General features: G+C 41.3%; 1 long non-coding RNA gene across 1 annotated transcript in view; it reads right to left on the bottom strand.

The window, feature by feature from the left end:
* The window catches only part of LOC115604000, a 39,615-nt gene extending 16,008 nt beyond the window's left edge, over positions 1 to 23,607 (bottom strand). Inside the window, exons 1-3 of the long non-coding RNA XR_003990098.1 lie at positions 23,395 to 23,607; positions 21,649 to 21,754; positions 20,756 to 20,842 (exon numbers count right to left, since the gene is read on the bottom strand). This is a non-coding gene — a long non-coding RNA (uncharacterized LOC115604000). The remainder of the gene's footprint in view (positions 1 to 20,755; positions 20,843 to 21,648; positions 21,755 to 23,394) is intronic.
* Between the last annotated feature and the right edge of the window lie 1,794 nt (positions 23,608 to 25,401).

Here is a 25,401-nt window from a genome sequence, read left to right as displayed (position 1 = left end):
GGATAGCAAATGACCCAATAAGCATTGGAAAAATTAAAGTGCTGAAAGAATCAAACCAAGAGTGAGCTATGTGACAGACAGCAGGTATTTGGGGAAATTAGAGAATATTCTTTGCTTGTAAATCGATTACTTCAAAAAATTTCCTTTGTATCGCATTCTTACTGGAAACATGTGAACCAAAACCACAAATAAACCAGCTTTGAAACTTGCAACCCTGAATCTAAGCAGAAGGAAGACACAGCCCTGTTTGGAACATACACGTCAACCATTGTGGATGCAGTGTTCCTATTAGAATGTATTATCACGCAGTATCCAAGTTTATCAATCCTGGCCTCAATTCAAATATGCAGTTAGATGCCTTACTAAGTGCTTTGCTAAACTGAGCCTTTAATGCTATTTAAAACTAACTTAATATAGAAAAGAGCTATAGATTAACTGACACATCTATTGCCTTTTTTGTTTCAATCACTTCTATTTAAGTGTGCCGCTCTCTGGGGAATATAAAAAAGAGGGAGCAGCAGAGGGCGGGGGGGAAATCCCAATAAGTTGTGTTTGACCTGAAATTGCAAATTCAAGCACAAGACCACTCCAGACCTCAGACTGTCCGATTCTTCTAGTCTCAAGTAATATATTCACTAGTGAAGTCTTACTCCCTATTACTCCTTAATAGCGGTTGTGCCTTTTATTGAATTTCTCATAGCAAATCATCTAAAACTGGCTTTGAATGACTGTGCGGCTCCTGGAGTTGATTTGGAAATATAGAAAACAAGACACGCACCAGCATTTGAGCAGTTGGCCACAAAAATGACAGTTTCATGCAGGAACTCTATGGTATAGGCAGCACTGCCAAAATTCAGCTCACTCTCATACCATCTGATGTCTTAACCATGAGACCCTCCTCTGTCCTTGTCCAATGCCTTGTCATTCACACTATCGCACTCTTGTGACAAGAAGAAATTTAGAGATGAGATGTTCCTAAAGTACAGCACGTGCACCATTAGTGGGATGCTGGCTACTTTAAAATGATAAATGAAGGCTGCCTGCACAGCCCAGCACCTCCTTTGAAGTACATGGGAAGCTTGTATGAAGCCAGAACGGCTGCCACACTGCTGGCTCACTGCAAGGGTACAAAAAAAGTGAACTCCCTACCTTTAGGGATTTTCTAAGGGAGGGCACTAAACGTATGTTAAGTCCCAGAGCCTGTTGCCATGAGTGCTGTTGCCCAGAGGAGGGGAGTTGAAGACAGAGGCAGCTGACAGGAACCCCTGGGAAGAGAAGGTTGCCTAGGGCAGCCATGTGTCTGCTACAGCTTTGTGCAAGCAAACCATCTCAGGAATAACTGTGATCATCTCATTCACTACTTATCCCTGATTCATCCCATAAACACCATTGTTTCATCACAGGTGTGTTTCTTCGGGGAGGGAACCAAAAACCAAAAAACAAAACCCACCCCAATACTTACCATTTATTAAAAGATTTTGCACCAACATATACATCCAAGGAAGCAGAATTAAAGTAACACATGCAACCTTGATTTCAGCCAACCCTTGAGTTCTGGTGGCCTGGCTCTGCCCGCTTAACATGTCTTTTGAAGTGCACTGTGCATATGCAAAGTTTCTTAAATTTTAGAAGGAAAAAAATTAATCAAACCAGGCAGTGAAATTCATTTTTTGTGGCAACCTATTGACAAGTGCACACCTGAGAGACAGAGTAAGAGCATTAACACTCAGCTCTGTTGCTTGAATCAATCAAGAAATCAGTGCATAGGCATCATCTTTTGTAGTACCCTAGACTAAGGGAGAAAAAGGAACCCAAGAACCTTGTGTTCCAGGCAGGGTACTGGAAAGCAACAACATCCAACAGCTAATGACCTCCCCTGCCATCTTGTCCTCATTACCACTCTGTCGTAACATTTCCCTTTCTTGCGTTGGCAGCAAGTCTGGCCCTATTTCTTGCCTGTTTTGCTGCTTTTACTTGACACATGAATCAGAATGGTGGCCAAACTTCACTCACCTGTCCTCCTCTGCTGCATGGTGCTTAGGAGCCTGCCAGGAAGTTGGACAAACATGAGAGAGTCTACCTTATCCATTCATCCATCCTTCAATTGAAATCAATGGGACACACTGGTGCATTTAAGATTAGATGTGCTAATACAGAGTAGTATGCAAAATACACTCCCATACCCAGTCTTTCCTCAACCTTATGTTTCCTACATTTAAAGAGGCTTAGCTCCCTTTATTTTTACCCCATTTTCTGCCCCTCTCTGCCAAACAGAAGACACATCCAATCAAATAACTCCACCTTCCCCAACATACAGACTGGGTTGAGACAGAGCAAAAGAAATAACTTCTTCCAAGTGGTGCACAGTGCAGTTCTGGAGTCGGAGCAATCAGGCCTACAACTGACAAAAGAAAGTGACTTCACATCCCAGCGGAAGAGAGCAAATGGAACAAGATGTAATGCAAGAATGACACAGCTGGAAACAAAACAAAGACATGCCATTTTTCATAATAATGCAGATGTTAAGATATTCAAAATATTTTTAGCATGTGCTAGGGAACACAAAAAAGAAAAACCCTGTTGGTAATAGCAGTCCAGATCTACACTGTTCCCCTCTTTTTCCTGAAGTATACAATAGTGTGATTCCTTCCCTTTCTATGAATTTAAAAACTTAGCTCTGAAACAAATTCATAATTTTTCCAGAAAAATATCAGCATGTTCACTATTTTTAAATATATTCTACAGAATTTTACCTGAAACAACTTGTTCAACTCTCGGCAGTGGTTTTCTGCTTTCAGGGGCCTGAAGATGGACCTCCCCTCAGTCACAACCAGGTCTAAGCTTTCACACTTCCACTCCATTTTTAGTTTTGAGTTCTAGTATTTTGCACACTTAAGTCTCAAAAACTCAAAGTAACATAACTCAAAGTGTGCATCTTTTATCAATTTAACACTGCAGGAGTTGATAATGTGTATTCACTCCATTGTTTATTATCATCCTTTTCCACTGCCCTCTCCTCTAGAAATTGAGTTTATTTACAGCTGGGAAATCTCTACATCCTTCAGTTGCTGAGAAAGGTAACTGCTCCTTTTCTGTTACATTTGACCATGCTTCCTGGATACACGCTAACAAACTATACAGTAGAAGACGATGACCCGTTATACCATGACAGTAGTTCTGCAGTCCCAAGCCATACCAGGTCATAAGACTTTGTGTCTTGCTTAGTGTCACTGTGGGTCATCTCGCCTGAACATGCCCTGCATGATGGACCCCTGCTGTGCATTTGCCTTTGTCCCTTCCCAGCTCCCAATGACAAGATCAGTTCATGCTTTGCAACTCTGCTCCCTTTTCCCAAAGGGCAAAACCAAAGCACAAATGCAGCATGGCGGGGGGATGTGAATTCCCCTACCCATCCAAAAATGGTCTGCTAGGGTAAGCAACTTGATATCCCAGGGGGACAAATAAGGGAGTCCCACTATTCCCTCTCTGATTCTCCAGTTTCCAACACTTCCTCAAGAACTAGAGTCTATGGCCAGCTAACAAACTGGACTAGCTGAGGAACCCAGACAACGCTCCCAGCCTCTCCAAACTCCACTGCACACTCAAGAGATGTGACAGCATGGCACCATCAAACACCATGATGTTATGCTTCCTGCCCCAGCCCTGCACACATCTTGTGAGACCCCAACAGCATCACCCTTTATGTGCACGTGGGGGCTCTGTACATCTCAGCAGTGCAAATTCACAAGAGCGTGACACAGCCTGTGCAAATTCTGGATGCTCCATCAAAGCATCAGACTTCCCAAACATGCATTATATACACAGTCTGTATCCTTATCTACCCTCTGGAATGGGAAGACAACTGCCAGAAATGGGCAATTACTGCTTAGGTAATTCACACCGCTTTTAAGCAAGCCTCAGTCATCCCCAGCAAAAACACATGCATAGGTAAGAAAGGGACCCACACAAAGTGAATTATACTGGTGGTGACAACCCATATGCAGGCATAGTGTTTTCCTGAGGAGCAATACACAGAGTGACAACAGACGGGCTGCAGGGAAAACAGCAGCAGCAGCAGGTATCAGCTATGTCTGAATCCATGGTCTACACTGAAGAAGCCTCTGGGAAAAAGGGTTACATGAAGAATCCTGTCAAGCCACATATGGACTTCAGCAGCTGAGCAGCCCTAGTCTAGTTTATATTGGATAGGGATACCAAATACATTTTTGTATGAAAAAAGTCTTCAGGCTGAAGCTCTACAGCCCTTTTTCTGGGAGCATAACTTGTCACAGGCAACCACCACACACCAGGAATACTTCGTAAAAGAAAAAAGCCAATCATTATCGCAACATAGAGGCTGAAAAAAAGTTTAAGTGTACATGTTCCAGTATCTAAAGGAGGCCTATATGTAATATGGAGAGGGATTTTTGCAAGAGCATGTAGTGACAGGACAAGGGGGAATGGCTTTAAACTGAAAGAGGGTAGATTTAGGTTAGATATATAAGGGAAAAATTCTTTACTGTGAGGGTGGTGAGACACTGGAACAGGCTGCCCAGAGAAGCTATGGCTGTCCCATCCCTGGCAGCGTTCAAGACCAGGTTGGAAGGGGCTTAGTGGAAGGTGTCCTTGCCCACGGCAGGGGGGTTGGAACTAGATGATCTTTAAGGTCCCTTCCAACCCAAACCATTCTGTGATTCTATGACTTCTAAGTAGCTCTAAGCAGGCTTTGATAGGCTCCAGAAAGTGGTTCTATAAATATAGAGCATAACCTTGATTTAGTACAAGGTGCCAGACACCATTGAGTTACTTCATAAGACAGCATCCCAAAACGTAGCTGACGTATCAGATACGAACAGAAGGCATGAAATGTCAAAGAGGCATTTTAACTCTCCCCCTCCCACAGTCAGGAGGCTGACAACTGCAAGCTATCAGGTAAAATGGGGCCTGAATGCCAAGCACTGCAGCTCTCATCCCTTCGGAGTCTCCAGATAAACGAGCTTTTGCAGTCAATCAGCCAGGTTAGTACCTGTACCCTTTAACAAAGGCACCCCAGATAAGCGACTGCAGGTGGTCAAGATCACAGAAGAAAGCAACAGTAGCCTGTATGGGTGTCCTCTAGCGTAGGGGGGAAAAAAATAAAATTCTAACTTAACAGAAAAATGGAAACGGATTGTGAAGGGGCAAGCTGGGAACAGAACAGGGGAGTTCCCAAGAGCTGCTAGAGTTTGTAGAAAAGAAAAAAAAACAAAGTAAAATTTTTCCAGTTTTTTCCTACGTAAGAGGAAAGTACAGTTTGACAACTGCGAAGTGTAATGTTAAATGACATGTAGATGACTCATTTTTAAATTATTACAAACTGCAAGGAGGTAGAGAAGACACAGTTTAGGATAGTTCTTACTCCTAAGGCTCACGCAGTAGAATCAGGTCTAGAGGAGCGCTAGAAGACTCAAATACATAAGCAGACTGATCTCCAGTCAAGCCTGGTATTTCCCCAAATTCCCAGCTGCATACACATAGAACACAGTGAAGGCAAACTGTAATGCAAATGCAAGGTCATACTCCTAAGAACACAGAAAGCTGGTGCATGTCTGAAACCTGGGACCATAACGTGGCTACTTTCATGGAGATGTTAGATCACTGAAGAAATCACTTAACATACACCTTGCAGGCAGTGTTATGGCAAAAAAGGATTAGGACAATCCCTAGACACCTAACAGAAATAAGCTTGCCTATCTTGCTTTTTTTATGTATGGTGAGATCAATACTAGAATACTTAGACATCAGAACTATATGCAGAAGGTGCTAAAAAAGAGTGTCCAAGTGATTTAAGGGATAAAAACCAAATTGTCTTCAAGTGAGACTTGGGGATTTAAGTCTGTATAAATTATCGGTGAGGACGTTTTGTTTGAACGGAGTACCAGGCCAAGTGATGGATTCTGTCATCCCCTTAAGTTTTTGCAAGATACTGAACACAGCAGAATCTTTGCTGTGCACACTGCAGTGTCCTTTGGTGTGCAGGAGGTTTTAAAAGGTAGCATGAAGATACTTCTGGCCTTGAAAACAAGATTCTGAAGGCTGTGCTAAAGCTGAAGTCTGAAATCTAAAGAAAAGATTTAATGTTTTAAACAAATAATGTATTTCCTATTTAAAGAAAACAACTTCTAAAGATGAAGCATTAAGAGTGCGAAAGCACAAGGATTTCCAAATGCCAGGTTATCATGACAGAAATTTTAAGAAATAATTTAATTTCTATGAAATATCTTCTGCTCATTCTGTAATTGGGGAAAATTCATGTGAATGTCAGTCTTGCCTCCTACCAATTATGACCAAATGTTGCCTTTTATTTCCCATCAGTGACACAAGAGTACTGGCGTTTTTATTTCAAAATTTGTATGCAAGGACAAAGTGAACATATTAGTAAAAGGTTGTGGTTAGTTAGGTAAACTCCCCGCGGTAAATTTAGTTATTTCCTGATCTCACAGCTTAGTAAGACAGGAAAGTCTTCTGCCAGTCTCTACCTTCTTCTCAACATATGGCAACTCATTTCAAACTAAGAAGAGATACAAAAAGCTCCCCTTTTTCAATAACATAATTAATCATTGTCTGTTAACATCCTTTCCTACTTTTGTGTCATTTTTTAAAGGAATTCCCCATGTTCTTCTTCCAAACATAGATATTAGGTGTAGTGTTAAGCAAATTCTTAACATCAAATAAACAATTTAATTTTACACCTCACAACGTGATGGTTCTCTGCACATCTTTGCATACGTCTGCCACCCTCAATCCCCTCCCAGCATGTGTAGAAAAATTAACATAGAAAAGGATACCATAAAAAAGAAAATTAAAATACATGTAGAAATGCCAGGGGCGGGGGGGGAGGGAATCAGTACAAGATTAGCAAGGTCAAGAACTGCAAACATAAACCCCAGTCACATTAAAAATTGATAAATGCAATTAAGTTAATCAACCAATCATTCAGGTTTCACCAATAGGTTTCTACATGAATTACATGAGATAGAAATAACAGAAACATTACAGCTAAATTCCAAACTCACATTTGTAAAATACCCAAGTATATACACTTGAGGTAAACTTTCTAAATGAAATTAGACAGACTAATAGACCAATATGATGAGAAACAGAAAAAAATGAATTCAGAGAAAGCAAAAGAGCACACAGCCAAGGCTTCATCTATCATCTAGTGTCTTCCATATTCTACAAAAAGCTATTTTAGAGCGGATACACCATTTTCTTCTATAAGTGACAAAACTTATGCAGTGTGAAGCATCATGTATATCCTTAGTAGCAAACAATAATTATTGATTTAATAATAGCCTGGAAGCAGACCTCCAGCAGACTCTTAGGAGTAAGGCTTCCAAGGTCTCAAAAGTAGCTTTGTCTCCGTAGAAGTCTCAACTTTTTCCAGAACCAGAACAAAGATGGAGACATACTACAAGAACTAAATTTCCTGAATTAAAATAAACTCATTAATGACAAGTTTGTAACAGCACCACATAATATTTTACCCACATACCAGCTTCAAAAGTCTGTTCGATTCAGGTAAGACAGAAATAGTCTTCTACATGGCAAAACAGGACAGATTTCAGAATTATAATGAAAATTAATTACTATATATTATGAAGCCAATGACACCGGCCACCAAGTATTTGTCAGCCCAATTATATGAGAGGCATGCTGAGAAAACACTAGCTGAACTGTTTAGATTCTCTGATTTCTAACAGTCACTGAAAACAGAAACAACTCAAGCACCGAAACACTTGTATGGTGTATTTTGTATCAAGTGCACACAGTTTAAGCCAACATAAACACTCAGGACCTGTAATTCTCAATCATTCAGCTTATTTCTGCTCTCCCGATATATCCAGCCACCATGGACAGAGAGATGTAGCTCTTCACCAGCTGCCATCAAATCCAGCCTTGTTGCAGCTACAGGAGTCAGAAAGGAGCTTCTGCCCTTTGCTGAAAGGACTGCAAGAACAGCAGAAGGGATGCTGCAGCTGGCACCATGTGCAAAAGCTGTGGCTTTCTCTGGAGGGAAATTCAGGAAGAAAAAAAAAGCCTAACTTGGAAACTCAGAATTGCCCTAGAAACCCCAATCATTTTCCATTAGCCAGGGAGGAAACACAGTCAGTATTCCCATGAGACTAAAGACAGCCTTTCTGAATGCCCCACCAAAGCCATCAAAGCTAATGCCCTTCAACTAATACTCCAGCAGAAAATAATATTGCCTAGAAGAGGGGGAAAAAAGTCTTGCCTGACAAAGTGGGTGCATAAAAAGAATTTATGAGAGGGGAGGAAAAGGATGATAATAATGAACACTTCAGTAAACGGGCTTGTGAGAGATTAACATTCAGTGTAAAAAAAAAAATCACAGTAAAGTGACTGCCTTGGAAGAGAAAAACATGCTAAGTTTTCAAAGTGTCATGTAGGCCAAATGTCTTCATTAACAGAGTTGGTGGAGAACTTGGGTGACTAAATGGTAACCACGTAACCAGCTCGTAAAAGAAGAGAAGCTTCTGCATTAAGGTCGTACAGCAATATAGGCTGGAGAGGGAAAAGGTAAAAGAACATTTGAGGCAACTGGAGCAGGCAACAAAAACATCTATAAACTTTAACAAGACAACAGCACGCAACCAAAAAAAGATGCAACTGCCACTTAAGGAAAGTCCTGTGCTATTTCAGAAATGTTTGGTCTAAGAGACAAACTTTTATCAGTTCTGATGAACTTCTGTTTAAAATACCATAAGGCAGTTGAAGATCCACAGCATTTTCTGAATAAAATATTCCCCCGTTCAAATGTAGGCAATTAGATGGACGTATTTTGACAGAGCATGACCACTGAAAAATAGTAGGAAAAACCCCTCAGCAAGCAAGTACCAGTCAAAATTCAGATGAAAACCAGGAATCCTGTGTAACAAGACTCATTTGACAAAATGACTGTGAAAAGGACCTTTTCAATAGTATCTGTTTAGTTATTCAGCCATTATGTCTTTTGCCTGGGCTATCTTTTTCTTTTGGTTTTTGGTTGGTTTTTTTGGGAGGGCATTTTTTTGGTTTGGTTTTTTTTTGGGAGGGGGAAGAGTTATTTGTTTTATTTCCTAGACCTTTTGATATATTTTTGTCACAGCCTCTGACCGCATTAAATGTAACATCATGGACATGAAATCTAAGCACATGTTCCTCTTTCCCACTGAACAACATAACCTCTCCTGCTAGCTTCAAAATTCTTCCCTGAGTGCCTCTGCTCACCAAGTTACTTAATGCCTGTGATTTTGATACATGGTTTTCTTTCTAAAACTTCACTTTTACATCATACCATTCCACAAAAGCCTCACAGCTAAGTTTGATTTAATTCTAACTACCTAAGAATTTTCCAGCTTCACAGATTTGTATCATCCATAGGTTTGATCAGCTTTTCACTATGTTCCAAGACATTAATTAATGAGAAGTAAAACAAAAGGAAATTTCTGTGGGACAAAACTTTCTTCTAACTCGAATCATTAAAATGAAATCAGCGTCAAACTAATTGTTAAACCAGTCACAGTTTATGAGCAGCTCAGCAAACTATTTAAGCTAGTAGTCCATCTGGCTTCAAATTCTTAGGAGCTTTATAGGTTTTGCTGAACCAAAGGACCTATAGCAGACTTCTTGGAATGACTGCTATCTTCTGAATGTTTCAAAATTCATTATGAACACTACTACCACTGCCCCTGCCATGCTCCAGCCCCACAGATGCAAAGCAATTAATTCTTTTTTAGGTTGAAATTTTCCAGGTCTGTTGGGGGGGGGGGGGGGGGGGTTTCAAATTAAAAAAAAAAAAAAAAAAGTTGTATCATAAATGGTTTGGATTGGAGGGGACCTTAAAGATCAGCTAGTTCCAAATCCCCTGCCATGGGCAGGGACACCTTCCACTAGACCAAGTTGCTCAAAGCCTCATCCAAGTGTTTCTTTTTAGTGAAAGACTTTGTGAAAGAAAAGATCCACAAGATCATTTAGGTCATAAAAGTCCTTTGATATCAGAGTCCAACCATTAAGCCAGGACTGCCAAGTCCACCACTAAACCATGACCTAAGAAACACTTCTACACATCTTTTAAATACCTCCAGGGACAGTGACTCAACCACTTCCCTGCGCAGCCTGTTCAAATGCTTCACCCTTCTGGTGAAAAAAATTTTCCTAATATCCAGTCTAAACCTCCCCTGGCACAACTTGAGGCCATTTCTTCTTGTCCTATCACTTGTTACTTGGGAGAAGAGACAAGCACCCACCGCGCTACAACCTCCTTTCAGTAGTTGTAGAGAGCAATAAGATCTCCCCTGAGCCTTCTTTTCTCCAGGCTAAACTACCCCAGTTCCCACTTCCCACAAGACTTGTTCTCTAGGCTCTTCATCAGCTTTGTTTCCCTTCTCTGGACATGCTCCAGCACCTCAGTGTCTTTCTTCTTGTGAGTGGCCTAAAACTGAACACAGTATTCGAGGCACAGTCTCACCACTGCCAACTATGGAGGGACAATCACTTCTCTGGTCCTGCTGGCCACACTACGTCTGATGCAAGCCAGGATGCTTTTGGCCTTCTTGGACACCTGGGCACACTGCCAGCTCATATTCAGCAATTCAGTAATTCTTGTAATTATTTTTTAGTTCTGTAGGACAATACTGGAGCTCAAACTTGGAAGTTACTATTTTAAATAGAAGGTTCTCTCCATAGTAGAGCTACATATTTCATCCAAAACAAACCGGTCCTGATTTACCAATTTTAAGAGCACTGGGATGAAGGGAATACACACGGAAAACACCACAGAACTCTTTACAGAAATCACCAAGACTTCAAGCCCTAAAAAGTCTTATTTACATACTTATCTCCATCCACCTTAGTCCTAATATGCCCCTTCACTTCATGTGAAAACCTCATGGCTCTATGCTGGAATGGGCTGACTTTTTCATTTGGAGTCTAAATGTATATCTAAAAAATGACATTTGGTGGAGTTATGAAATACGTCACTGGTTTTACCAGATCGTCTCCCCTTAACTGCCCAGTATTTAAAAAAAAAAAAAAAAAAAAAAAAAAAAAAAAAAAAAAAAATTTCACAAAATTACACCTAACCAGTCATTTTTCCTTTTGTAACATTCACCTATAGACCAAATTCAAGTAGAAAGAAAGGTTACAGTTCTGTTTTTAGTCTTGCCATTCTCAGTTGCCATCTAACAAGTCATAATCTGTAGTGATGAAGTAAAACAAAAAGTGATAGCTGCAATGGAGCCATCAACAGACAAGGATTTACACAAGATCATTTGGACAATGTTCAGCAGGTCTCACATTTTAGCTGAACATAGCAGAGAGATGTGAATTACTGGCAGTCTTTGGGAGTTAAAAGTTAAGAAGCATAAGGCTGATGAAAAAGGATGAGGAAACATATTGCCCCAAAACACATACTGTCTCTGGATGTGGCAGCTCCCTGAAATTCCACCCTGCCAACACTGGTCCAAAAGCTAGATGAAATAAAAGGCTCCAATGGAAGCCATGCACTACTACTCCTAGCTGATGGCCCACGGTTCCCAAAGCGAAGTCAGAGCTCTGCAGCAGACAGATGGGCTCCTTACCTAGGCAGTAGGACAAACTAAGTCTCAGAAGGACAAACCAGAGTGCCTGGCCAAAGCTGTAAACAATCCAGACATATCCAAGTGCAGACACTGATCTTAAATCCTACCTTAGCCTGGACACTGTGCTGCAGGCCAGGGCCTTACTTCCACCTGCCATCTAGAACTCAAAATCATCTCCCAAGGTCAGGTACCTATGCTCATTCTTTCAACAGATGAGCATGACTCTTTCCAAATGGTCTGAAGAGAAAGATGGCTAAGTAGCTCAGGTACTTCCCTGCCAAAACAGCCTTGTGACCACAGCACACTCACAATTCCATCCTACATCTCTGAAGATGCTAACCTAACCCTCAGGATTGCAACTCTGTGCAGTGAGCAGCCTTGCCTTTCACTCACTGCAGAAACTGCACAGCAAAGAACAGGACCACAGAAAGTCAGAGCAAGTGGAGCCACAGCTGGCATTAATGTGGAGAAATCAGAAGATTCCTGAATTCTTTGGTCTTTGGCTTTTCCTAACAACCATGTTCCCAGGAACACTGCAAATTAAACTAAGCATACAACAGAGTTTGAGCTGTTTATGCTACAGTCTTAGAAATAACAAGCCATTCAACAGACACCGCGCCCCATTCAAAAGCATCTTCACCATTCTCGACAAAAGATTACACCTTCACAGATTCCTAATCTAACATGCAAATGCCCACATCGGCAAGCATTTGAGATAACATGGTTTAAGATGTTGCCAGTGCAGTCTTGCTCTCTGTAATTCATCATATGCACATTTATCTGGTGAGGTAGAATGTGTTAAACTGAGTAACTCTCAAAAGGCATTTGCCATCAGAAAACTGATGCAGCATACTAACACTTAGGGTAGCCCAGGTTGTTCTGACTGAACAAGCAAAATAAAAGCTTATTTAAACTTCATAAAATGACCAGATTTGGGTCAATGAAGATAGCACTGTTATGTCTGTATCTTCAATATGCTGTTAAATATTCATTCCAATTAGAAACTATTTGTGCACAGAGTAAAGGAAAGAGGGAGACAGTATTTAGAAGTTTCAGGAAACACTAAGATAGGTCAAAATAAGTAATAATTTTTTAAAAATTCTGTAACATTTGTGTAATTGGGTGATGATTAAGGGTAAAACTGCAGAAAAGCAAAGAAAAAACAAAGGAACAAAACCAGAAAAGAAGGCATATGTAAAAGGAAAAGAGGCAATCAGCAATGGTTTCCATCTCTGAAACTAGAGGACTTGCAATTTCTTTGCATTCTCAGGAGCCAGCAAGATGTAAGGCTGTAGGAGGTGATGTCAGAACTACGTCTGTTCCAGGCCACTGGGCTCAGCAGAGACCTGATAAGCAGTTTTTTTGTTTTGCTTTGGGCTCTGGCTTCCATTTTATTGAAGATTTTGTAAGAATTTACAACTTTATTTGTGAGCAACACAGACTTCATATAAACTTCATATAACTTCGAGGACAGCATGTGACTTTCATTTTGACTTCCCACTTATTATTTTTATTATAGAGTGCACAATCATCTGAAATACCAGGAACACTAAGAACCATCCAGATAAAAACTAACAAGTACAACCAACTATTTGTAAGGCATTAGGGAATAACTACAGAGCCAGCCATGTCCCCAAAATACAGAGAAATACATCAAGTCTAGTTGATATGAAAAATGGAAAAAAAAAAAAAAGATACAAATGCAGGAGTGTCATAATACTGAAATACACAGCCTGCTTTCTCAGAGGATTTTGCATTAGAAAAGTATAACTGAAATAGTTTCCAAAGAAATTATTTCCAAAGAATAAAACCAAAACAAAACCCACCAAAAAACCACAGCAGGGTTCACTTCCTGAAATAACACTGGAATAAATACTGCTTGAGAAGTGTGCTATGGCTGCTACATTCTGTTAACTATTTAAGACTATGTATTATGGTTAAAGTATGGTTTTAAACAGAAGTGAATGTCTAACCCTTCAAAAGCGTTACCAGTGAAGTTCTGTTCCACAGTGTCTGGTACCAAATTACTTCTAGAAAAAATTAAAACTTACTGTCATCTGTGCTGACCAAAATCTCCTTTAATGTCAGGCTGCCAGTGGTTCAGCTTCATTACCTAACTACATTAATTACCAAATAAAGAGGAAACAAAGATTTTTTTCTTACACTTTTTTTTTTCCCCTTTGGTACTATATTTCATTATAGGAAATGAAAATGAAAAAAATACGCTTAGAAGTATGCTTTTCTATTGTCGAACAAATAGGAATACTCTAAAGAACAGATCACCAGAATAACTGAGCTAATGAGAGGCTGATTCTTCTCCCATTCCTGAAAAAGAAGAGTGTGTTGGGGATATTTGGTGGGGTACCTAATTAACTCCTCCTTTCAAACAGGCTCTATTGCCTAACTCTTGTAATTTAAAAAACTGCGGATGATCTCTTTTTGCATTATTTATCCTTTTATTTCAGAACAAAAAAATCATTGATTTTACTTTTCTTTTTCTTTAATACAGCTGTCAGCTTTGTCAGGCAAGCGTGGAAAACTTTGTGGGACAATCTGAAGTATGAAATAAGCACTTCTTCCTGGAACCTTTAAAAAGGGGTTTAGCTAGTATTGTCCTGCTATGTATTTTTATCTCAGTACCACTGGATTTAAAAAGTGACCTACTAAAACCTCTAGATAAATCAGGTTTGACACTAACATAAAGAATGGGTATATTCAAAGGCCACCTTTGACTTAGGGAGGCCAGTCGTCTTTGTCTCCCTTGTCAGTTTGTAGCCAGTGTGGACAGTGTGCCTCCTCTAGACAGTAATTCAGAGCAGAAACCAGCTTGGAGTTCTCTGTATTACACACTGGAGATACTGATTTATTGTTACTGACCACGGGAACCCAAGAAGACTAATTTTCCTGGGTTAGAGTTAACCTTTGTGTATAACCCAACATCCATTCCTGTACCTCCTTGTAGGATGTAGCACAGCATTTGCACCAGTTCTGTACCTCGCGGCTGGCTGTACTCACATAAGCTCATAAACCCTACAACGTGGAGACTCTTCTTTCATTTCATGTGTTACTGGTTGGATGACTACATAATTCTTGTTTCTAACTTCTGCATCCTTTTAATACTTAAATACAATTTTCATGTCTAGTGGTCAAGTCATCCTTTACTCTTAATAAGCTATTTTTGCCAAGTCTTTATTCAGTCCAAGTCTAATATAGCTTTTAGTCCTTGTATGTTTGAGTAAGGAAAGAACCTAAGTGTAAATCTCACCATATTTATAGGAAAAGAGATTTAATCTTCCATGTTCCTGACTCAAAAACTGTATTTTTCATTTTATTATATAGGTAAGCATTTCATTATATGAGTAAGTTTGTACCAAACTTTTCCAGTTTATTTTTGCATTTAGGTTTTTAATTCAGTCCATATGAAGATAAACTGCAAGGAATAACAAATGCTCAATTTACTTTGAGCAAGCACAGAATTAAAGCTGAATACTGACACCTCAGAATGAAGAATCTCAACTCCTTTGCATAGGCACCAAATTTCATGTATCAATATGGTATAATATGGACTGGTACAGTCTTTAAAGAAAACTGATTTTTTTTTTTTTTTTTTTTTCCCCTTTCGGGAAGTTATTCAGCCCAAGAAAAAAAAAACAAACTGTCCTTCTCAACACATTTTCTTCAGCAATAATTCTGTCATGCATCTGGAATGGCATATGGTCAGCATTTTCTTTAGGGGACTGCAATTAGTCTCCATTTTACATACTAATAGCATATTCAGTCAGACCAAAGATATGTCTATCCCCATACTATATCTTTAGCAAAGGCTGAGAGCAGAGGTCTCTCAGCACTAGGCCAGGGAAAGCAGTGATTTCCCTATTTTCAGGGATATTGCAGGGATACACCTCAGAATCCCTCCCCAGCCTTCAGGGACTGAGCTTTCTGTTCTTCAAAACAAGAATTGATCCTTTTGCACTGAAAGCCCACAGCCAGGTAAACTTTTAGTATATATAGTGGTTCATAGTTAAACTATGCACCAAGAAAAAAAATACCCCCTCTTACTTGTTCCGAATCTGCCACTTGATGATTTTATTTGATCCCCTCTGGGTCTTGTACTACAAGAGACAGCTAATGAGCGTTCATTTTTTCCATTACACTCCTATATAGATTTTTAACATTCTCATCTTTAGCTATTTCTTTGTGAGGCTGAAGATCCTTAAATCTATTTAATTGCTCTTTATCATTGCCAACCACTTCTAGTTCTATTATCTTTTTGTTTCCCCTCACCCTTCTTTTAAATATGGGGATCAGAACTGCACCCAGAGGTCGAGACAAAAGCACAGGCAGTTTATAGACTGGCATAGCACTTAAGTTCTGTTGGCCATTCTTCCCTAATTTTTTTTTTTTTAACCAGTCCTAAACACTTAACCAATGCTTGGATTTACTACAGAAAGCTCTCTACATCACTTCCTTTGGTGCTAATAGCTTACAGTCTCAATAATAGCAGGAGTGTTCTCCCCGCGTGCATTACTTCATAGTATCAGCAGCAAGCTTCATCTCCAGTTACTAAGCATCATAAGATCCCTCTTTGATTCTTCATAATTAGCTTTCATTTTTGCTACCCTCATTAACTTTGAATCATTCTGCACTCATTCTTCCAGATCACCAATGCATACGCTGACTAGTGTTAAGCCTAGCACAGATCCTAGCACAGATGTGCAACTCTACCGGTGACCTCCGTTCCCTCTGTGAAAACAGATCATTTATTCCTACTTCTTCTTTCAACCAACTATCCGTCTAGGAGAGAACTTTCCTCTTATGTCAGAGCAGTTTCATTTCGCTCAGCACCTTTGGCAAATAGTTCTCAAAAGACTTTCTGAAACCCAGGAGTAGTGCATCAACTAGATCACACTTACTCACAACCTAAACAGTATCTTCAAAGAACTCTACCAAACCTCTGAGATTGTTCTGACTCTTTCCTGGTACATCAAGTTTGTCTATTAATCCATTAGTTTTCTTCTTCACTGTATTTACCAGCAAATTGGCTGGTAAGAATGCCAGTCATACTTGTCCTGCTTTTTCCTATATGCTTTCTGGAAGCCTTTTTGAAACTGGCAACATTTCTCTGGCATGCTCAAGTTCACTGCTACCACAGCAGTATTGTGCTGTTAAACACCACCATTACCAGTTCAGCAATTTTACAGAGAGATCTTCCAGAGGTCTTGGGTGTATTCAGACTTGGTAATTTTTGTGGTAACAAATGCTGTAACCCATTTTTATAATTTTGTTCTAAATTGTTTCAGCATCTCTTGATTTGGAAGAAATGCCTCAATAGGACTTTGTGCTTCTCTCCCCAAAGGAAAAAGATTTTGTTTCGGGAATATGAGCTCCTACACGGTGAGCATGAGTTCTTTGAGCTCTTTTAGATCTTAGTTATCTGTTGACCCAATGGCCTTCCTATTTCTGATGTTCTTGAAAGAGTACTTGTAACAAGCTTCTCTGCCTTTTAAAAATCACTTACCAGGCTTTAACTTGTTTTACTGTGTATTTTATGTCAAATTAGCCTGATTCTCACTTTTTTTTTTTTTTGTGTATTCTTTGGACATAAGTTTTTGAAGGGTATCTCTCTGTTCCTTAAGCCTGCTCAACCATGCTAATTGTTTTTTTAAATCTTTTTTAAAGGGTCAGAGAAGCAGTTGTTAGGGGATATGCATTTGTTCTGAGTTTCTCCACACTGGCTATAAGCATTTTACTCATTTGACTGTTCCCCCTACCAGGTTTTCCATAGAAATTCTGAGTGTCCTGCTAGCTACCCTCTCTATGGTAGACCTATACAATCCATAACTTACCTCAGAACTAAGCATTCACTCCCTCCATCTTAATCTTCTAGTCTTCTACCATTTGCATAGAAACACTTCTATTTTCGTCTGTCTCCTAATTTGACCTAATTTTTCATGCAGTTCTTCACTGTTCTCTATATGACCTTCACCAACTTCTGTCCTATGTAAAGCAATGTTAAGGACTTCAACCCCAGAGGCTGTGTCATCTTGACCTGTGTGTCCTTTCTGCTTGTCCTCACTCAGAGTATTGGGATTTCAGTGCAGACTGATGCTGCAGAGGTCTTTATTCTTAACCTTCTATCTAGCTACTCAGATGATGCTTCCAGCACTATTTTGGGAACCTTTCTATGTCACCACCACTTCTCCACCAGCTTCTCCAGTGCTAAAACGTAGCCTAGACTCCTTTTGTTGTAAGCCTCCTTGGCATATAGTTGGAAGGTATGCTCCCTTCCAGCAACATAAATCCAGTTGCACCCCGCTTAGTTAAGTATCGGGAGATATCCATCTATCACCTAGACTCAACACCATGCAATGGCATTCTCAGAGCAAAAGAATACTTGGCCATCACCTGGGAGCAAGGTCTCATCTACAGGATGTAATTTCAGGATCATTTCTCCTTTACAGGTTTGATGTCCTCCAAATTAGGAGTTACCCCTCACAGAAGCCCAGTGGCAGCCTGCTTAGAGATAAGCAGTGAGACTACATGCTTAGAGGTTTAGTTTACGCATTTGCTCATTAAATATACTTTCCTTACACATATGCTTAGCATGTTGTGACTTTTGAAGTGGACAAGAGTCCACTTCAGTTATAGTAATCTACAGTGGGCATCTTGCAACGTAATAACTGTCTCTTTGGTTTAACAGCTGTATTAATACTGTTGAGAGTAAGAAAACGCTACTCTTTTCTAACTGGAGACCTGATATCAACCTCTAGCCTGAGAAACCAAAGTGTCCAAGCTAAATGGCCTTAGACACACTCCTTGAGTTTTAGGCTTACTCTCAGTGTATTCCATCTGAAATTTTCACTTTGTGTCTCCTTCCCCTTTCCCTCTGCCCTTGACTTTGATCCAGACCATTCTCATCCTCCTGATAGACATTCTAGTGGCTTTCTAAAAATCTGCCTTTGATACTGGCCTATTAAGGTTTTAGAAAATAAATATAAAAGAATCCTTTATCTGCCTTCCATTCAGCATCATTAATCCATAAGCCTAGTACATTCTCTAGGTTCCCACAAAGCATTTTCAAGATAATCCTCCACAGGTACTAAGGAGCGAGAAAGTTTAATTTTTCTTGTGTAAAATGCTGGTATCACTAACAGATATTTCCAATAATATCTGCCAGGCAATCATGCTTCATAATCTAATGGGTTACAGCCATCTTTACAATCATATGAAACGTCTGATTGTGCGAGACCTTAAATATAGTATTCTGAAGACAACAGCACACATAACCAGCCACAACTTTCAGTTCAAAACAGAAGCTCAAGACAGTTTTCTAAGATGCAGCATCTGTTGAACTGCTAATGGGAGCTGTGCTTACCAATACATCCTGCATCAAATCAAGGAGTATTCTCTCTTGTCAATTCAAAATGGGACCTTACACATTTAGATTCCAAAATTAGATTTCTTACTATGAATTCTACTTTCACTTACACCAAGTCTGCTACATTTTATTAGTTATAATGTACACAACTTTAAACACAGAAGAATTCTTGAGGGTTTCCCCCACACACACTGTCACGGCTGTATTTATAGGCAAGATGATTAAACATTTGCATTTTATTGTAAAGGATAAGTTGTACTATACAGTAAAGGGAAATTCAATACTAACTGATTCATAAAACAGGCCTGATTTTGCAGTTGATAGAAAATGGTTCTCTTTTCCTTTCCACCATCAAATCTAATTTAAAGTAACCCAGTGTAGTGCAAATACATTAGATACTTAGTAATCTCCAGTAATGGCAGGGAAACTCATCACAAATTGCAGAATGCTATGAATCATCTTGTGAACACATAACTGCTATACACTGCAGAAGGCACTTTAACAAATAGTTTCATTCATTTATGTCAATACTTCATAATTAGCACAGACAAGTGTCTGTAAATTGAACTCTTGAGCATCACACTGCTTAGTTACCAGAGGTTTTTTTATTTAAAATTTTGAACACTTGATGTATTGAAGACCCCATTAAAATTTTGTACCAAAGACAAATGACATTTTCATTTTCTGATCTAAATGTGTTAGCACAAACTAAAGAACTCAATAATGTTCAAAGCAGCCATAAGCATACGCTGACCTGTACTACATAAACTGACTACAACTGACTTTATCAGGTCTATCAATTTAAGTTTTTAAAGTATACTTAACTGTTTTGCTCAATAAGAGATAATAATAAAAGAACTATGGGGCCGTATAGACATTAGTATTGACGCTTTTTTCTCCCCAGCTACATTAGAGTGAGTCCCCACTCAGAAGTAACAGGTGACAACCCAGTGACATGATGGCCAAAAATGGTTAGAAGAGCTGTCCGCTGCAGAACAGTCCCAAAGATCTTGATTTATACACTTCTTTATATTTAAATTGCAGTTAAGAACTGCAATAGCTCTTCAGGGTACCCCATGAAGGCACAGGGTATTTTGAAAGCTTTATGAAAGCACTCGCAAACCCCACTAGGATTAAGGTCTTGCTATTTACCAACAGAAATACAGCCTCTCTACAGAGAGCTTACAGTTTCAGGGTACAGGTGCCCACAAAGCTATACCTGAAGTGTAGTTTCCTGGATGCTTTTTTAAGCAGTGGATTAAAAAAAAAAAAAAAAACACCCCAAAAAAAAAAAAAAACACCAAAACCAAACCAAAACAAACAAACAAAAAAAACCACCAAAAAAAACCCAACACACAAAAACAAAAACCACCCAATAATTCCGATTCGGATTATTTGGATTTCAGAATCTCAAGATGCCAAGCTATTATCATTTAACAGTTTACTGGTGACAGCTGCTCGCTATACCTAATGGGATGTACACTCTTAGCCATTCTAACAGTGAAATAAATCATTCTTTCTGCAACTTACTTCACAACTGGGGATAACTAAAACTGTGGCCAAGGCCAGTTACTGCAGGATAGCTGACACAAGGGGACTTTGTCATCTGTGGACATTTGTGGTATAACCACGTCCTCACAGAAGCAATTTAAAGGTTCAGATATAAAGCCTTCTCAGACTAGAATAACAACCATCAAATGCAAGAGTATAAATATATTCATAAACACAGCGATAATTCCACTTTGACACATCTTACCAGGACAACTTCCCACTCATCACTTCCAAAAAAATCCTCAAGCTCCAGCTCTGAGTCTGTTCCATCCTCCATGGCTTCCCAGCAATCCTAGAATGCAGACCCACAGACTAATTTCTAGAGGCTGTGTACACCAATGTAAACATACACAGAAAACTCTGCCTCACTCTAACACCACTAATTAATGAGAAAAAATAATTACGAAGGTAATTTAGTATTTCCCTTTGGATTGAAATATGAAAGCTCATCATGAGCTTTTATTATGTACTGCTTATTTTTACTATTTTTTTCATAAATAGAAAACAGTGTTACTGATTTTTTTATTTTTTTTAAATCTTACAAGATTTAGCCCTTAACAATGCAAATGTATCACAACTGGACAGTTATTTGAAATGACATCTTCTTAGTTACGTCTTCCGTAATTCTCCTCGAGCTTTCAATTCTTCATGAATCGAAATTCTTCATAAAAATAGTACTGATACTGAATAGACATCCAAAACATCCAGGCATGCAAGTCTTCCTATTGTCTCTAATGTTTCTCCTTTTTCTCCTTTTCAAGTATATTCAGGCCTATAAATGCTGCTAGGTTTATCAATATGAAACCTATTTATTTAGAAGGAAAAAAATACCTTCATGCAACATAGTGCTCCAATTCTTCACCATTAAAATAAACCATAAAGAAGTGGGAAAATACCACCTCTCCTTGCATACTACCTTCAAAGTATTTTTGCTCCTTTTAGTGATCAAATACAGATTTTTCCATGACAGTTTGATTAGGCTCTTACTGTGAATACATTAAGTGATAATTGGTCCAAAAATACCTATTGAGCCAGGAACATCAGAATACAGTAAATACTGGGAGCACCATACGCAGTTGTATGAATCACTTCACATACCTGTGGTTTTCCAGGTTCCTGTGCTTAGTCAGGAGTACACTCTTCATTTTCTTACACACAGAACATAATTTCTGCCAAATTTTGTTCTTGGCTTCTACACTGCCACCTGTAGTCACACAAGAGAAATTAGCCATATTTTACGCTGCAAATCCTATTACCACAATGTTTCAGCTCACTTCTTTTTCTATACAACCACTCTAAAGCATTCCCCTTTGTAAAAGGTGCGTTAAGATACTCAAACCGAGTTACCTGTAATTTTTCTCTTTAATAAATTTCAGGAAGGAAGTAAAAAAATCACAATCCCAACTCAGTATAACCCAAGAGAACTTTTTAAAACTCTGAGAGACAGATATGGGCTTTACAGATTTTTAAGTTATCCTTATTGCTCAGTGAACACATCATAACCTTGACAGAGCAAGGTGACTTCTGAAGCAGCAACACAAAAACACCTGCACTTCATTATTTGGTAAATACGAAAACTAATTTGATTTGTTCTTCCACCTGAAAAAAAATGAACACAGTTTTGCAGAAATGTAATGTCCATGCTCAGCTTAGTCACCTTATACAGGTTGTAAAGAAAAACAAACACCACCACCACCACTCAAAAAAAAAAAAAAAAAAACCCAACCAAAAAACAAAAAAACCAACCAAAACCACACTAGTACTTGGAAGAATATCTCATAGAACTAAAAGTGATCTTGAACTTTTTCATACAATGAAACCAGTTTATACCCGGTTTACAGTTTACTTGGAGGACTATGCCACTGATTCTGCTAAATTAACCATTTACCTCAAAATAAGACCTAAAACACTAAGTACGCAGAGCCCTCATGTTAACCCTTTCCTGAAAACACGATAAACCAGAAAATTCAGGGCTTCCTGGAAAAAGCAAAGCTTTCTGGTGTTCAGAACAGGGGGTTCACCGAATAACGAAGTTTCAGAGTACAAGCTCGGGGGGAACACTGGCTTTTGCGCGCACATGCACTCCCCCTTCTTCCAGTTCCGAATTACCCCTGTCATCCCTGCAAGCAGTCGCCCGAATGCTCCCACTATGTCCCAGTCTGGGAAAACGCTCTCTACACATTAAGGAGACAAGCTAACTCTGTCCAGCGTGCCACGGCGAGCGCACGGATGGCCGCGGCCGCGGGGACCCGCACCCCTGCGCTGCCCTATGACAACGGGGACCGCAGCCTCCACCAGGAACCTCACGCTGGAATGGAAACCGAAATCAAACGCCGTTTTCCAAGAGCAAGTTGCTCTTAAAATATATATATATAAAAAAAAAAAAAAAATAAATGAATCAAGCCCCAAGCGCCGGTGGGGCTGCCTACGTCCCAACGCGCACCTCCAGGTAACCCTCCCGCCTCCGTCGGGCAGGAAGGCACCCACCGCCGCGGGGACCCCCCGGGAACCCCGCCACCCTCCCTTCCAGCCGGGCGCCGCCCCGATACCGGCGTCCACGGGCACTCGCCGCCGCTGCCCCCCCGGCACCCCGCGATCCCATGCGTCCGCACCCCCGACCCCACCGCGGCGCCCTCCGCCCCACGAAGCCCCCAACAGCCCGACGCCCCAGCCATCTCTTATCCCACGGAGCCCCTCACCACGACCCCCACCCCAACCACGCACACGAAGCCGCCTGGCCAGGTGCCTCCCGCCGGGACAGTGCCGGAGGCAGTGGGGCACCGCTAAGCCCGAGGGTTCGGCGCTGCGGGCGCCGCGGGCAGCGGGCGCTGCCCGCCCACCCACCTGCGCTCGCCGCGTTCCTCACGCCGCCGGCCGGTGCCGCAGAATGAGGCGGCGGCTCCTCCTCACCAGCGCGGCTCTCTCCCTCCTTCCCTCCCGCCGCCGCGCAGCCAAGGGGAGCCGCGCGTCCCGGCTACTGCCGTGCCGCGCCGCCCGCCTGGGATTCCTGCGGGAGGGCGGGCGGCAGTAGGAAAGGGAGGGAGGGATGGAAGGAGGCGGCTCGTCGCTCGGCACAGCCTCCCGCTCCGTCTCCGGCTCCCTCCCTCCCTCCCTCCCTCCCAGGCACGTTTCTGCCGGTGCCGCCGCACAGACCCGCAGCGCGCACCTCCCGACCCCTTCTCGTTTTATCGCGGGTCCGGGGCTCCCGCCGCCACCGCCGCGCGGGGGGCAGCACCGCCCGGCACCGCGCCGCTGCCTACCCACGGCCGGCCCGCCCCCGGCCCCGCCGCCGCCAACCCCGCCGCCGCGCTCGCTCGCTCGCTCGCTCGCTCACAGCGCCCCCCGCCAGCCCACCTGTCCGGGCCCCGCCGCCGCGGCACACGCCGCCACCCGCCCACGGGCCGCCGGCAGCGCCCTGGCCACGCTCACCGCAGCGGAGCAGCGGCCTCCGGTAGCGCGGGGCGCTGCGGCTCCTGCCGGAGTCGAGGCGGGCGCGGACTCGGCAAGCCTGGGGGCCGCGCTGAGCTGCGGAGGGGAGGGAGGGAGGGAGGGAGGCGGCGGCGTGGGCTGCGCTGTCACACCGGGGCCGTCTGCCACGTGTGTCCCGAGCGCCGGGATGTCCATATCCCGTCTGCGGGGCGTCGCGGGTGTACAGCAAAGGCGCTATCTTGACCCCTTACGGATAATTCACATGCTCACGAATATGCTGGAAGCCCGGTTCTTGGTGGCTCTCGGGCAGCTGGGGGCAAGAGGTGACTTAGCTGGAGGTGGCCGGCTCTTCAAAATCGGTTTTGCAATGCTTACACATTTTGCAAAAGAAGCACATAAATACATAAAAGGAATCGTTAAGAAAATGTCTGTATTTTAACTAGAACTGCAGTTAAGTTCGAGGTTGTGTACCTGCTGTCCCAGCTCCTGCACTGATGGAAGAACAGCCCACCCCGTACTAACAGTTCTCTCATTCTCTGTCTTTTGCCTGATGTATTTGCATTTTGGAAACAAACGATGTGTTGAAATTATTGGATTTGTGTCTTTTTGTTGAAGTGGTTTTTGCTGTGATACTGACACCAAAAGAATGTGCTAGCACCATCCATTAAGTCCAACCAACTTCAAAAGGGGTTGGGAGGAGCTGGGTGTGTTGATGGCAGCATCACACCAACAAAATACTGTTTTCAAATTTGTATAATAAATCTGTTACATTCATTTTTTTCACAGCGATAGACTCCACTTTGCATAAGACAATCTTTACCTTTCCCAAACATTTTATTCTAACAATATTTGGGGATAATTCTCTATTTTGGGACCCTATATTTTCAAGGTGATCCAGAAATCTGTGCAGTCATGTTACAAACTGTGATACCGTGCTGAAGTCTGGTGGTACTAAGAAGTAAGGTACAAAAATAAAGTCACTTGCCTTTGTCTAGTCTTCTGCACAATTAAGTCTATTTTCAGTTCCGCTTCTTACGTCTCCTGAGCGAGACACCAGGCTATCTGAATATTTAATGAGGAGTAAAAGAGAACTCTGTATGCAAGTAGCAAGTAGAAAATGTAACACATTTGTTAATAGCAACATAGACAGGTACTTATCTGAAAGAAGTTTAAACAACTTAATTTCACAACATTAATAAAAATTACATATAAGCACATCTGCAAGCCATTCATAATGTAAAAAGAGATCAAAATCAAACAAAGCTTTCACCAAGAATTATAAACTTGTAGAAATGAGGATAAAAAATGATATGGGCATTTAGAGAAAGCATTTTGAGGCTTCTCCAAGAAGAGTCCAGAGGAGGCCACAAAGATGATCAGAGGGCAGGAGCACCTCTCCTATGAAGACAGGCTGTGAGAGCT

This window comes from Strigops habroptila, chromosome 2 (genome assembly GCF_004027225.2).
Source record: "Strigops habroptila isolate Jane chromosome 2, bStrHab1.2.pri, whole genome shotgun sequence".
NCBI lineage: Eukaryota > Metazoa > Chordata > Aves > Psittaciformes > Psittacidae > Strigops > Strigops habroptila.
This window is presented reverse-complemented; position numbering and strand designations above follow the sequence as displayed.